At 43.8% G+C, this 16,310-nt stretch overlaps 1 protein-coding gene across 5 annotated transcripts in view; it reads left to right on the forward strand.

The window, feature by feature from the left end:
- The first annotated feature begins 634 nt into the window (after positions 1–634).
- nalcn (sodium leak channel, non-selective) overlaps positions 635–16,310 on the forward strand; it is a 214,278-nt gene continuing 198,602 nt past the window's right edge. For 4 of the 5 annotated variants that reach the window (XM_060929521.1, XM_060929523.1, XM_060929524.1 and 1 more), the window contains exons 1-2: positions 635–940; positions 14,044–14,127. The gene's annotated coding sequence lies outside the window, so the exon portion shown is untranslated. The remainder of the gene's footprint in view (positions 941–14,043; positions 14,128–16,310) is intronic. The other variant, XM_060929522.1, reaches the window with a different exon arrangement.

The following is a 16,310-nucleotide window of genomic DNA, read 5'->3' on the forward strand; positions in this document are numbered from 1 at the left end:
CCCCCACCTAAAATTTTCAGATAATTTCACCAGCCCCGAATCACATCCCTGGATAATGATTTAGTTCATATTTATAGAGAAATATAGAACATGGGCGGCACGGTGGTGTAGTGGTTAGCGCTGTCGCCTCACAGCAAGAAGGTCCTGGGTTCGAGCCCCGTGGCCGGCGAGGGCCTTTCTGTGTGGAGTTTGCATGTTCTCCCCGTGTCCGCGTGGGTTTCCTCCGGGTGCTCCGGTTTCCCCCACAGTCCAAAGACATGCAGGTTAGGTTAACTGGTGACTCTAAATTGAGCGTAGGTGTGAATGTGAGTGTGAATGGTTGTCTGTGTCTATGTGTCAGCCCTGTGATGACCTGGCGACTTGTCCAGGGTGTACCCCGCCTTTCACCCGTAGTCAGCTGGGATAGGCTCCAGCTTGCCTGCGACCCTGTAGAACAGGATAAAGCGGCTACAGATAATGAGATGAGATGAGATATAGAACATTCTAAAGGGTTCACAAACTTTCCAGCGCCGCTGTGTGTGTGCACGCTGCCTGCTGCTGCGCTGGTTTTCAGTAGGGCCTGTGCGCGGGGGGCTCGCGCTGGCTCTGAGGTTGCGCGCGTGCTTTGCTGCTGCTGCAGCAGTTGGAGCTCGAGCTCATCTACAGCATCACGGCAGCTCGCGAGCGCTTCCGCAGCATCCGGTCCGCCAGCACCGGCGGAGCTTCCGTGAGTGTTTCCTGAGCGGCGCGCGCCTTTCGCTTTCCTGTTTTACCGAAATCAAGCGCGTGATGACGGAGTTTCATTCGGCTATTTACGCGTCTGATACCAGGAAGTAGGCAGCGGCTGCGCGCAGGCCAGGCCTCCGTTCAAATCACCATCTTTACCGCGGGATCAGTCATGCTTTTTATCAGCCTTCATGGATTTCTGTCTGCAATATATCTGTCACGGGATTCGAAATAGGTACGTGTGGTTTATATCGTCTTGGTTTCTATGAAATACGGTTTTAAAGATGAATCTGTCGGAGCCTCTTGCTCCTCTGTTGCTATAGTAACCGTGCGGAAGCAGATGTTCAGTACAGATGGAGGACTTTGGTCATCCATACATTTCGCCGCTGCTAGTCCATTTAATCACATTTAACTTTGTTGCTGTGGAGGTCAGAAATGACTCCGAGTATCTGATTTAGATGCTATGTTTAATAAATATAGCGCCTTCTAAACATCTTATAGTGTCCTCCTCCTCTTTATTATTTTCATACTTATCCTGTATCATGCTTGTGCAGAAGTACAGGACAAAACATCTGGATGCCTGTCTTCATGACAGTATTATTAAAGAACCGTATCATCTCATCTCATTATCTCTAGCCGCTTTATCCTGTTCTACAGGGTCGCAGGCAAGCTGGAAGGCGAAAGGCAGGGTACACCCTGGACAAGTCGCCAGGTCATCGCAGGGCTGACACATAGACACAGACAACCATTCGCACTCACACCTACGGTCAATTTAGAGCCACCAGTTAACCTAACCTGCATGTCTTTGGACTGTGGGGGAAACCGGAGCACCCGGAGGAAACCCACACGGACAACATGCAAACCCCGCACAGAAAGGCCCTCGCCGACCACGGGGCTCGAACCCGGACCTTCTTGCTGTAATGCGACAGTGCTAACCACTACACCACCGTGCCACCCCCATAAGTATCATAAAACTTTAAAATTCTATGTTGTTTTTGTGCTGATATTTAACGTATGCCTGTGATGAATCGAGCACACTTGCTCATCTGTCTGTATCAGAGATATACACTCACCGGCCACTTTAACAGGAACTTGTTCTTGATTCGGAGATTCCTGTTCTTGGCTGGAACCCAACATGGTCTTCTGCTGTTGCATGCTGAGATGCTTTTATGCTCATCACAGTTGTAAAGAGTTGCTATATCCTTCCTGGCAGCTCGAACTAATCTGACCATTTTCCTCTGACCTCTCTTATCAAAAAGGCGTTTGTTTCCACCCACAGAACTGTCACTAGCTCAGTGTTTTTTTGTTTTTCACACCATTCTGTGTAAACTCTAGAGACTGTTGTGTGTGAAAACCCCAGGAGATCAGCAGCTTCTGAAATACTCAAACCAGTCCATCTGGCTCAAACCAACACCCATACCAGAGTGAAAGTCACAGAGATCACAATTTTTCCCATTCTGATGTTCGAAGTGAACGTTAACTGAAGCTCTTGATTTGTATCGGCATGATTTTATGCATTGTGCTGCTGTCAAGGGATCGGCTGATTAGATAACTGCATAAAACAGCAGGTGGATGGATGTTCCTAATAAAGTGTCCGATGAGTGTAAATATTGGTTGATAAGTGATACCGATTCAAACTGACTCTCTGCAAGATTCTACTTCTTATGACCCCAATTCCATAAATTTGTGACACTGTGTAAAACGTAAATAAAAAACAGAATATGATGATTTGCAAATATTGGAAACCCTATATTTCATCAAAAGTAATACAAGCACAACAGGTCAGATGTTGAAACTCAGAAATTTTATTGTTTTTTGCAAAATATATGCTCATTTTGAATTTGATGTCAGCAACACGTTTCAGAAAAGTTGGGACGGGGCCACAAAAGACTGAAAAAGTTATGTAATGCTCAAAAACTAATTTGGTTAATTGGCAACAGGTCAGTAAGATGATTGGGTATAAAAAGAGCATCCCAGAGAGGCGGAGTCTCTCAGAAGTAAAGATAGGGAGGGGTTCACAGCTCTGTGAAAGACTGTGTGGGCAAACAGTGCAACAATTTAAGAATAACGTTCCTCAATGTACAATTGCAAAGAATTTGGGGATCACATTATCTATGGTACATAATATCATGAAAAGATTCAGAGAATCTGGAGAAATCTCTGTATGCAAGAGACAAGGCTGAAAACTGACACTGGATGCCTGTGATCTTCAGGCCCTCAGGAGACACTGAATTAAAAGCAGACATGTGTCTGTAGTGGAAATCACTGTATGGGCTCAGGAACACTTCAGAAAACCATCATGTGTGAAAACAGTTCATTACTGCATCCACAAATGCAAGTTAAACAATATCCATAAACATCGCCACCTTCTCTGGGCCTGAGCTCTTTTATGATGGACTGAGGCGAAGTGGAAAATTGTCCCGAGGTCTGACGACTCAAAAGTAGAAATTCTTTTTAGAAATCATGGACACCACGTCCTCCAGACTAAAGAGGAGAGGGACCATCCAGCTTGTTATCAGTGCACAGTTCAAAAGCCAGCATCTGTGATGGTATGAGGGGGCATTAGTGCACATGACATGGGTAGCTTGTACATCTGGGAAGGCATCAGTAATGCTGAATGATATATACACGTTTCAGAGTAATATGCTGCCATCCAGACAAAATCTTTTTCAGGGAAGGCATTGCTTATTTCAGCAAGACAATGCCAAACCGCTTTCTGCACGTATTAAAACAGCATGGCTCTGTAGTAAAAGAGTCAGGGTGCCAAACTGGCCTGCCTGCAGTCCAGACCTGTCTCCCATTTAAAACATTTGGTGCATTATGAAATGCAAAATACTACAAAGGAGACCCCGAACTGTTGAGCAACTGAGATTGTATATCAGGCAAAAATGGGACAACATTTCTCTTTCAAAACTCCAGCAATTGGTCTCCTTAGTTCCCAAACTTTTACAGTGTTATTAAAAGTAGAGATCATGCAACGCAGTGGTAAACATGCCCCATCCCAACTTTTTTGAAACGTGTTGCTGACATCAAATTCAAAATGAGCGCATATTTTTCAAAAAACAATAAAATTTCTCAGTTTCAACATTTGATATGTTGTCTTTGTACTATTTTCAATGAAATATAGGGTTTCCATGATTTGCAAATGATCACATTCTGTTTTCTATTAAATATAAAACTATATATATACTTTTACGTTTTGCACAGCGTCCCACATTTATGGAATTGGGGTTGAACTATTTGTTTCATCCAGAAAAATTTTAAGTTGAAGAGGCTTGATTTTTTTTACAGTGTTGGTGGATGAGGAAATATTTTATTAATTTATTCCTTCATCTTTCATAATCACTTTGTCTTGGCCAGGGTCACAGTGAACATAGGGCTTATCTTGAGAACACTCGGTGCATATCAGGAACACACCCAGAATGGGATGCCAGTCCATCTCAGGGTGCTTACTATTCACACACACACACACACACACACACACACACACACACACACAGAATTGGCAATTGGCTACTGGCATGTCTTTTGAAGGTAGGAGGAAACCACTGAACCCAGACTGTGGGTGGTAAAAGAGAGCAACTGGACTTGCTTGAAGATTCTTGAAGACGTTTCACCTCTCATCCGAAAGTCTTCTTCAGCTCTGTCTGACTAATAGGGAATATTAGGTATTTATCCTCTCATGGATGAAAAGCAATCCTAAGGTGTCGTTGAGTCATCCTGTTGGTGTGGGTCACTGGGGGCTGGGTGTAAACGGCCTAGAGAGTCGTTGGGATGATCAATGGGTTGTTGGTTCTCTCTGTCCTCCTGTGAGTCACTGAAAACAACTGGGTTTTGGTGTGCATTCAGTTGTCTGGGAAGTGTGCTAATGACTGCATTGTAGGTGGCTGATAAATGATGTCTTGGCCCTGTCCACACAGCAACGGATTCAGGTGACTCCGATACAATTGCTTATCATTTAGGCCTGGCGTCCACACGGCACCGGCGTTTTGGGTGCCCAAAACGCAATCTTTTTGAGAACGGGTTCCAGAGTGGAAAGATCTGGCAACGTTGCCGTTGTGAAGTCATCTGGATGAGTAGAACGGATTTGTTTACAATGATGTCACAACCACATGACTGTGAGTGCTTCACGCCGGGTAGAAGTATAACGAATATCACCAGGAAAAAGCCTTACAGAGCACTAGTGAGAGTGAAACACGAGCTTGGATATTATTATTATTATTATTATTATTATGTTCAGTGTTAGTTCACAGTAGTAATGCAAGAAGCAGAATAGTGACAGTCAGTGTTGCCAGATTGGGCGGTTTCAGGTGCATTTTGGCGGGTTTTGAACATATTTTGGGCTGGAAAACGTCAGCAGTATCTGGCAACCCTGGTGACAGTAATAGTGAAGCAAAAACATGCAATTGTACAAACACTGCAGCTCTACAGCAAAATATTCATTTATGAAATGGTCTGATTCTTAACACCAGTAGTGCCAATGATCTTCTCATTGCGATGCGATGCGAGTTGTCAACAAATCCTATAACTTGGTTCATGAAACGCGCTTACAAAATATTTTCACTGTGAATATTTATTGTGTAATGGTGCAAAGTGAGAGAGAGAGAGAGAGAGAGAGAGACTCTGCCCTTAGGGCAGAGTCAATTCCGCCAGCAAAAATAGGGAAAAAAAGGAGCGATCTCACCTCTTCAGATGTTGATTTAAGTCCGACAATACATTCCTCAAAAAGGGCGTAGAGGAGCAAATTAATCCATCAACGTGTAGCATTCAATTTATTCCGGACCATTAAAGACGCCGCCTTCCGCGTAGAATCATACGTCATCCTCGCCGCCATATTGGATAGGTCAAAGCGGAGAATAAAGATTCATGCGCTGCCTTTAACTGTGCCAACAGGTTTACCATCCAAACGAGATCACATGGGATTACTTTTCACAGGTGAGAAACAACAAATTAATCCATCAACGTGTAGTATTCAATTTATTCCGGACCATTAAAGACGCCACCTTCCGCGTAGAATCATACGTCATCCTCGCCGCCATATTGGAGAGGTCAAAGCGGAGAATAAAGATTAGCTGCGTTTAACTGTACCAACAGGTTTGCCGTCCAAACGAGATCACATGGGATTACCTTTCACAGGTGAGACTGGAAAAATACTTTTCATTGTATTTGGTCATGATAATGTAATTTTATGAACAGATTTTCCTGACTTTGTGGCTAATATGAAGTCTCGCGCATAATAGTTTATGCGCATGCGTCCTTACTTCTTCTATTGTTCTGGTGTCTCCGAAGGGACCGTCTTACAGCGCACCTAGAGGTGTGGCATGTGTATTGCATCGTTTTCAGCAAGCGTTGCGTTGCCATATGGACCTGATATTTTACTGATCGTTGCCCATTTGGACGCGATATATTTTTAAATAACATCTCGTTGCCGTTGTCGTGTGGATGTAGCCTTAGGCTACATCCACACGACAACGACAACGAGATTTAAAAAAAAAAATCGCGTCCACATGGGCAACGGATCAGTAAAATATCAGGTCCATATGGCAACGCAACGCTTGCTGAAAACGATGCAATACACATGCCACACCTCTAGGTGCGCTGTAAGACGGTCCCATCGGAGACACCACAACAATAGAAGAAGTAAGGACGCATGCGCATAAACTATTATGCGCGAGACTTCATATTAGCCACAAAGTCAGAAAAATCTGTTCGTAAAATTATTTTATAATGACCAAATACAATGAAAAGTATTTTTCCAGTCTCACCTGTGAAAGGTAATCCCATGTGATCTCGTTTGGACGGCAAACCTGTTGGTACAGTTAAATGCAGCACATGAATGAGGCATCTTTATTCTCCGCTTTGACCCATCCAATATGGCAGCGAGGATGACGTATGATTCTACTCGGAAGGCGGCGTCTTTAATGGTCCGGAATAAATTGAATGCTACACGTTGATGGATTAATTTGTTCTTCTACGCCCTTTTTGAGGAATGTATTGTAGGACTTAAACCAACATCTGAAGAGGTGAGATCGCTCCTTTTTTTCCCTATTTTTGCTGGCGGGATTGACTCTCTCTCTCTCTCACTTTGCACCATTACACAATAAATATTCACAGTGAAAATATTTTGTAAGCGCGTTTCATGAACCAAGTTATAGGATTTGTTGACAACTCGCATCGAGTTCGTTACACTTCTACCCGGCGTGAAGCACATGTGGTTGTGACGTCATCGTAAACAAATCCGTTCTACTCATCCAGACGACTTCGCAACGGTGCCGTTGCCAGATCTTTCCACTCTGGAACCCGTTCTCAAAAGATTTCGTTTTGGGGCACCCAAAACGCCGGTGCCGTGTGGACGCCAGGCCGAAACGATAAACAATTTTATCAGATTCACCTGAATCCGTTGCAGTGTGGACAGGGCCTTAGACCACCACCTCTGTTCAATGATGGCCGTTCCAGGTTGACAAAAATGGATTCTTTAACTCCTCACTTATACCAACGATCCTCTCTGGCTAAAATGCATACGTTGCAATCCTGAAATGAGTGTCCTTTGTTGTTAAGATGAAGATAGACAGCAGAGTCCTGGCCTGAGGAACTGGCTTTCCTGTGTTGAGCCATGCGCCTGTGAAGCGGTTGTTTTGTTTCCCCAATATACGATGCCGTGCATTCCTCACTGCACTGAATTGCATACACTACGTTGTCCTGTTTGTGTCTGGCTATTCTGTCCTTAGGGTGGACCAGTTTCTGCTTCAGGGTGTTATTGGGTCTGAAATGTACTGGAATGTTGTGTTTGTAGAAGATCCTCCTGAGTTTCTCAGATAGACCAGAGATGTAGGGAATGACAATGTTCTTGCGTTTGTTCCTGTTGTCCTCCTTGTCCGTTATGTTCCTTTTTCTGCTCTTGAAGAAAGCTTTCAATAAACTGGAAATAGGTGGTGGTCAGGCAGAGGTCAGTCAGGGTGCAAATCTAGTCCGTGGTGAGGTTCATTCTATCCAGTAAGGTGCTGTTTTGAAGGAGTCATTTTCTAACAGATTCGACTGCTTCTGTGGTGGGAATGCAGGTGAAAAGAGAAATGACATCGTAGGAAACCATAGTTTCATCTGAGTCTAGTTTGAGGTCTGCAACTTTAGTAGCAAAATCTTGGGAGTTTTTGACGTGATGTGGCATGTTTCCAACAAGGACACTCATTTCAGGGTTGCAACATACGCATTTTAGCCAGAGAGGATCGTTGGTATGAGCAAGGAGTTAAAGAAGCCATTTTTGTCAACCTGGAATGGCCATCACTGAACAGAGGTGGTGGTCACCCGGCGTGAAGCACTCACAGTCATGTGGTTGTGACGTCATCGTAAACAAATCCGTTCTACTCATCCAGACGACTTCACAATGGCAACGTTGCCAGATCTTTCCACTCTGGAACCCATTCTCAAAAAGATTGCGTTTTGGGCACCCAAAACGCCGGTGCCGTGTGGACGCCAGGCCTAAACGATAAGCAATTGTATCGGAGTCACCTGAATCCGTTGCCGTGTGGACAGGGCCTAAGACATCATTTATCAGCCACCTACAATGCAGTCCTTAGCACACTTCCCAGACAACTGAATGCACACCAAAACCCAGTTGTTTTCAGTGACTCACAGGAGGACAGAGAGAACCAACAACCCATTGATCATCCCAACGACTCTCTAGGCCGTTTACACCCAGCCCCCAGTGACCCACACCAACAGGATGACTCAACGACACCTTAGGATTGCTTTTCATCCATGAGAGGATAAATACCTAATATTCCCTATTAGTCAGACAGAACTGAATAATACTTTTGGATGAGAGGTGAAACATCTTCAAGAATCTTCAAGCAAATCCAGTTGCTCTCTTTTACCACCCACAGTTTACTATGACCTGGATGACTGAGAATCTTCACAGACACTGAACCCAGAGCAAACCCACATAGGTACAGGAAAAACATGTGAATCTCCACACAGACAGTTCAGTAACCAAAGATCAGGACCAAACCTGGGACCTTGGAGCTGTGAAGCTTCCTGTTGCACCAGAGTGCCGCACAATATCCTAAATCCAAATACACAGATGATACAGTTTCAGTGTTCCTGTCCAGTATCACCCCAACATGTCATATCCCACTATCTGATCTGTAGGCTTACATATCCATTTGTGACTTTTCTGTGGTAGATTATCACAGGCATCAATATTGCTCACAGGACCTACTTTATCAGGTGCTCGATACACTTCTAACAAATACACTGGAAATTAAGTGTACATAGTATTCCTTTTTAGGTGGTGTACAACACTGAGGTACTGACGTTGTTACAGATTAATTACAGTATGGCTTCATTTGGTTTGATGACTAACGAAGTCAGGTGGCATGGTGGTGCAGTGGTTAGCACTGTCACCTCACAGCAGTTTGCATGTGCTCCTTGTGCCTGTGTGGAGTTCCTCCCACAGTCCAAAGACATGCAGATTAGGTCAACTGGCTACTCTAAAATGGTTTATAGGTGTGAATGTTAGTGTGAATGGTTGTTTGCCTCAGCCCATGTTTACATTAGACCGTATCAGCGGATCATCAGATTAACGTTTTTAAAACTATTAGTGTGCACACAGCAACACCAATACACGATTTGCGTGCACACAACAATACCAATACACGGATACGCTCGGCTCCGCAGGCATCCTGCGCTCCAAATCACTCCGCCCTGAACAGCAAGTGCCCTCTGGAGGGTGCGCACTCCGGCCCTGCGCAGCTCACAGATCGCGCGAGTGAAGTGCACAAGCAGTGTTTTCGGGACTGAGCCGCTGTGTGTGTGATCCCAGCGCATATCACTTACCACTTGCAAGTGGAAGGATGGCAAGCCTAAAGACAATCATAACTACACAATGGGCAGTATTTGCATCAGTATTTGCAGTATTTTCATACTTTTATACTCTTTAATGAAAGGTGATACAAGGTGGAAGTCCGCGCCGTTTTTCAGCAGTCGCGTCACATGACCAACGCCAGCGAATCAGGAAGGTGGATGTCACAGTGACGTTGTCCAATGAGACGCCAGCTAGAGCTCAGCACAGTGTATCCGCGTATTCTGAATGTTTACACAGCACCGGATCAGACACGATCTGGATTGAATACGTGAACGCTGGCGGATTCCCGTTTCCCGGCGTTTCCAGGCGGTTTAATGTAAATGGACAGTGCATCCGCGAAGAAAACGAGACAGATACGGTCTAATGTAAACGTAGCCTCAGTGTTAGCCTTGCGATAGATTGGTGACCTTCCCAGGGTGTACCGTGCCTCTTGCCCAAAGTTGACTGGGATTGGCTTCAGCTTCCTCTGCAATCTTGTCGGATAAATGGTATAGATAATGGATGGATGGATGGCTTAGCTAAGTTGAAGCTTTATGATAGGTTAGCAGAGTCTCAGGTGGGGTTTACATTAGACCGTATCAGCGGATCATCAGATTAACGTTTTTAAAACAATTAGTGTGCACACAGCAACGCCAATACATGATTTGCGTGCACACAGCAACGCCAATACACGGATACGCTCGTCTCCGCAGGCATCCTGCTCTCCAAATCACTCCGCCCTGAACAGCGAGTGCCCTCTGGAGGGTGCGCACTCCGGCCCTGCGCAGCTCACAGAGCGCGCGAGTGGAGTGCACAAGCAGTGATTCGGGACTGAGCCGCTGTGTGTGTGATCTCAGTGCATGTCGGGCATGCGCGTCACTTACCACTTGCAAGTGGAAGGATGGCAAGCCTAAAGACAATCATAACTACACAATGGGCAGTATTTGCATCACTATTTGCAGTATTTTCATACTTTTATACTCTTTAATGAAAGGTGATACAAGGCGGAAGTCCGCGCCGTTTTTCAGCAGTCGCGTCACATGACCAACGCCAGCGAATCAGGAAGGTGGATGTCACAGTGACGTTGTCCAATGATGACGCCAGCTAGAGCTCAGCACAGTGTATCCACGTATTCTCAATGTTTACACAGCACCGGCCCAGACACGATCTGGATTGAATACGTGGACCCTGACGGATTCCCGTTTCCCGGCGTTTCCAGGCGTTTTAATGTAAACGGACAGTGCATCCGCGAAGAAAACGAGACAGATACGGTCTAATGTAAACTTGGCCTCAGTGATCTGAAATCGGAGTTAGAATTCTCCCACTGTGATTCTTGGACATTTCCTTGCCTCTAAGATCATCCTCATCTTGAACATTTTTCTAATTTAACACACCAATTTTCATTACAAATTATATTATTGACAAGAGTTTGTGTGAAAACAAAAATCTTTAAATATTTACATGAATTTCAGAGTTTATTAGTATTTTGTTTGTCCCATTTTTGCTTTAATGACAGTGCGCGCTTGAGCTGGCATGGACTCCACAAGTTTGTGCAAAACCTTATGATCCATTTTAAATCAAATCCATCAGCATGTCGTCTGAACACATACTTGAGTAGAAGAGATTAAACATGAGGAAAATCTGACCTTTTGTACAAAGCAATTAACATGGTCAATATTTTTTTCTAATTTGTTTACATTTAAATGGGGACCTAGAAGTAGTATAAAATCTTGAATATTAAATATTTGAGATATTGAACATTTACTTTCTTTATTTTAAATATTTCAAAATTCTCAAACCTTCTGTTTATTTCCAATGGTAAATAAAAATAACTTAAAAATTCCCACCTTTGACCTGGCGACTTGTCCAGGGTGTACCCCGCCTTTCGCCCGTAGTCAGCTGGGATAGGCTCCAGCTTGCCTGCGACCCTGTAGAACAGGATAAAGCGGCTAGAGATAATGAGATGAGATGAGATGAGATTCCCACCTTTTCAGTGTGGTCTCAGACTTTTGGACCTCACTGTATTTCAGACCATCCTCATCTTAAAATACAACACTCAGCTTTAATAATCCCAGTTGGCACTGGATAGTTTAACCGTGAATTGTTTTACATGCTTAAAACAATTCTGAGCCTGTTTGGGAGACGATTGGATACCCACAGCCATCATTAAAATGCCCAGTGATTGCCTGTGTTGAAAAGGTCCTTTCTCAAAATGTGAAACTAATTGTGGTCCTCCACATCTCACTCCCACATTATAGCACTTCCACCCTATAATTTTGTTTTCAGTTGTCCTCAAACCTCTACCAGCATATGCTAAGTGTAGCAATTACAGCCTAATTGCAAATTGCGTTTGAATATATAGAGCTTTTTTCAGTAGGCTGGACTTGACATAAAGGTACATTTCAACACGCTTTTCTGTACTTTGCTTTTTGTTTTTGTTTACTGCTTTTGAGAAGAAAATTTATATGTAAAACCATGTAAAAAGAAGCAAGTGAATTAAAATGGCCTTAGAGCAGACACCAGCAGCAGTGGGTGTTAACATAAATTCTTCATGCACATGCCATTTGTAATTTAACCCTTCCAACCTTAGATTGTATGAAGTTCATGTTTCTAAGGTTGCCACTCTTTCTGCATTTAATTGCAGATAATGACAACTGGTCAAAATAACAAAAAAGATGACGTGTTTTCAGGCCTTGAATAATGCACAGAAATCAAGATTATATTAAATTTTAAACAACACAATACTAAACTTAGAGTGAGTTCAGAAATCAATATTTGGTGGAATAACCCAGACATTTAATCACAGCTTTCATGCGTCTTGGCATTGCTCTCTACTAGTCTTTCATGTTGCTCTTGGGTGACTTTATGCCACTCCTGGCACAAAAATTCAATCAGCACAGTTTTGTTTGATGACTTGTGACCATCCATCTTCCTCTTGATCACATTCCAAAGGTTTTCAATGGGTTCAGGTTTGGAGACTGGGCTGGCCATGACAGGGTCTTGATCTTGTAGACCTCCATCCACACCTTGATTGACCTGGCTGTGTGGCATGGAGCACTGTCCTACTAGAAAACCCAATCCTCAGAGTTAGGGAACATTGACAGCAGAAGGAAGCAAGTTTTCTTCCAGGATAACCATGGACATGGCTTGATTCATGAGTCCTTCACAAACAAAAATCTGCCCCATTCCAGCCTTGCTGAAGCACCCCAGATCAACACAAATCCTCCACCAAATTTCACAATGGGTGTGAGACACTGTGGCTTGTCGGCTTCTCCAGGTCTCCGTCTAACCATTAGCCGACCAGGTGATGGGAAAAGCTGAAAATTGGACTCATCAGAGAAGATGACCTTACTCCAGTCCTCTATGGTCCAATCCTTATGGTCTTTAGGAAACCTCAGCCCAGCTCTTCTTTGCTTCTCATTGATGAAGGGCTTTTCCTAGCTTTGCATGACTTCAGCCCCACCCAGTGGAGCCTGTTTCAAACCATCCTTGCCATGCACTTAACCCCAGCTGCCATAGGCCATTCTTTTTGTAGGTCACTTGATGTCATCCTACGGTTGTTGATTGACATTCGAAGGAGTTGACAATCATCCCGGTCAGTGGAGAGTCATTTTCACCCTCTGCCGATCTGTAACTTTGTTGTCCCCAATGTCTGCTGTGTGACCTTGTGCTTTTGAATTGTCATCTTTGACATTTGCAAGAGGATAGTGATGACCATAGCAGTGGTTTTTATACTTTTCCTTGTTAAATAAAATTTGGTTCATGTGATCACCTAATCAGTACCTCATTAAGTAAAATGAGGTGTGCTTGTGTTGGAATTACAGCACAGGCACTGGAATGAAATGGCTGCCAGACACAGAGATGCTGATTAAAGAAATATTGAAGTGGTCTCTTAAGCAGTGGTTAGCACTGTCACCTCACAGCAAGATGGTTCTGGGTTTGAGCCCAGTGGCCAACAGGGGTCTTTCTGTGTGGAGTTTGCATGTTCTTCCTGTGTCTGTGTGGGTTTCCACTGGGTGCTCCGTTTTCCCCCACAGTCCAAAGACATGCAGTTAGGCTAACTGGCTACTCTAAATTGTCCATTGATCAAGCTTGGAGAGGGATGGGCTCTGCCAAGTATAGATCCCCTAGACACACCAGTGATGGACTTAAAATGTCATCAGTGTCACCAGTGGTGCCCCTATGGCCCTTGCCAGCTATGGGACGAAGAAGAGAGAGAAAAAAAACAAAACAAAACACATATATAGTGTCTTGGCTGTAGTTGTCCTGTGACCAAATTCTTCTATCTGAGCTTTGGATTTCTCCAACCCCTTTGGCGTTACCTTTGGCCTCTTGGTTGTATACTAACGCTCTCTTTAACCAGTCACAGACCTTTGGTGGACAGCTTCTTCTAGGTTATAGCATATATGCTTTCCATTTTATAAGGATGCAATGTTGCATCACAGGATGTTCATAGTTTTGGAATTTTTTAAAAATAACCAAACCCTGATTTATTGCAGAATAGTTTTGATCGCTCCTTGGTCTTCATGATGCTATCCGTCTAAGTCGGCCATCTTGTAAACAATGGGACCTTCCAGGAACAGGTGAATTTATATTCATGTAACACTTTAATTGAACATTGGTGGACTTCTGATGGCAGCTGTTTGCACCAGAACTGAATTAGGGGTTTCATAGCAACAGGGTTAATAATTATGTAATCACAACTAATAAATGTTAATATTTGCAAATAATTATGTAAACTACACTATATTGCCAAAAGTATTTGCTCACCCATCCAAATTATCGGTATCAAGTGTTCCAATCACTTCCATGGCCACAGGTGTATAAAATCAAGCACCTAGGCATGCAGACTGTTTTTACAGTTTGGAGCTGGCACCTTCCTCTTCCAGCATGACTGTGCACCAGTGCACAAAGCAAGGTCCATAAAGACATGGATGACAGAGTCTGGTGTGGATGAACTTGACTGGCCTGCACAGAGTCCTGACCTCAACTCGATAGAACACCTCATCTCATCTCATCTCATCTCATCTCATCTCATTATCTCTAGCCGCTTTATCCTTCTACAGGGTCGCAGGCAAGCTGGAGCCTATCCCAGCTGACTACGGGCGAAAGGCGGGGTACACCCTGGACAAGTCGCCAGGTCATCACAGGGCTGACACATAGACACAGACAACCATTCACACTCACATTCACACCTACGGTCAATTTAGAGTCACCAGTTAACCTAACCTGCATGTCTTTGGACTGTGGGGGAAACCGGAGCACCCGGAGGAAACCCACGCGGACACGGGGAGAACATGCAAACTCCGCACAGAAAGGCCCTCGCCGGCCCCGGGGCTCGAACCCAGGGCCTTCTTGCTGTGAGGCGACAGCGCTAACCACTACACCACCGTGCCGCCGATAGAACACCTTTGGAATGAATTAGAGCGGAGACTGAGAGCCAGGCCTTCTCGTCCAACATCAGTGTGTGACCTCACAAATGCGCTTCTGGAACAATGGTCAAAAATCGGGGCGCTGTGGCTCAGTCGACTAAGGCGCCATACCAAAAATTCGGGGACCCGGGTTCGATTCCGACCTGAGGTCATTTCCTGATCCCTCCCTGTCTCTCTCTCCAGCTCATTTCTTGTCTCTACACTGTCCTATCTAATAAAGGTAAAAAATTCCCATAAATACACTCCCAAACCTTGTGGACAGCCTTCCCAGAAGAGTTGAAGCTGTTCTAGCTGCAAAGGGTGGACTGATGTCATATTGAACCCTATGGATTAGGAATGGGATGTCACTTAAGCTCATATGTGAGTCAAGGCAGGTGAGCAAATACTTTTGGCAATATAGTGTATATTAATTTTCTTCCCTATCACTTCATCATTATGGCCTGCATTTGCATATTAAAATAAGGATTTTATCATTTATAATGCAACATCACTTGCCAGTTAGAAAGGTCTTTAGCATTGTGTTATTTCTTCCAAGGAGTTTTTATATTTTGACCAATCGGCTTAATCAAATAAAGAAAAATGCATTTCACAAAGTTTCAAGTGACTAACATATCGCTTTTTGCTGGCCTGAGTACAGCAATGCGGTACTTCAATGCTTTAAAGGGGAACTGAAGGCAATTTTTTTACTATCAAAATTCTATTTATCTAATTTTATTAAATATAGGAATGCATTTTTGATAGCTATTTTGTCACTGCTATAGCAAGTTATGAGTGTTTGAAATATGCTATGTAATATATCAGTCCATATGTGACCGCTCACCGAATCCAGGGACACATGTCGGCCGAAACGAATCCAAGATAATCGCAAAAGAAGCATTTTTTTTTTAAATTTGTGATTTTTGTTTTTTTTCCATCATGTGCAAGTTGAGATCTTGAAGAATGCAATCAGTATTTCAGATAATAGATTGTTTTGTTGGAAAAGCATACATTTTTTGTTGCAAATTGTCTCGTTTTTGTCAGGACTGTAGCCTGCTGGGGGGTGTGGGTAAATTACCATATGGGCCATTCACATGATGATTTAACGTCATTTGTTTTTTTTTCCGCGAATCAGCTGTATGATCCGAGTTGAGCGCATGGCTACTTAACCTGCATACAGGCGTGTGATTTCACTATGGAATGAGTTACTAAACAGAGCGCAGAGGAGCAAACACCGCGAAGCAAACAGACACACGGTATTTACATCGGAGATCACCATTTCTAGCAAAAAAAAACGCAACCTCGTTTTCCAGATTGAATGGAATACTTGAATGATTGGATGATACACGGACCGTTCT

The sequence above is a fragment of the Neoarius graeffei genome, chromosome 9, assembly GCF_027579695.1.
Source record: "Neoarius graeffei isolate fNeoGra1 chromosome 9, fNeoGra1.pri, whole genome shotgun sequence".
NCBI classification, from domain to species: Eukaryota; Metazoa; Chordata; class Actinopteri; order Siluriformes; family Ariidae; genus Neoarius; species Neoarius graeffei.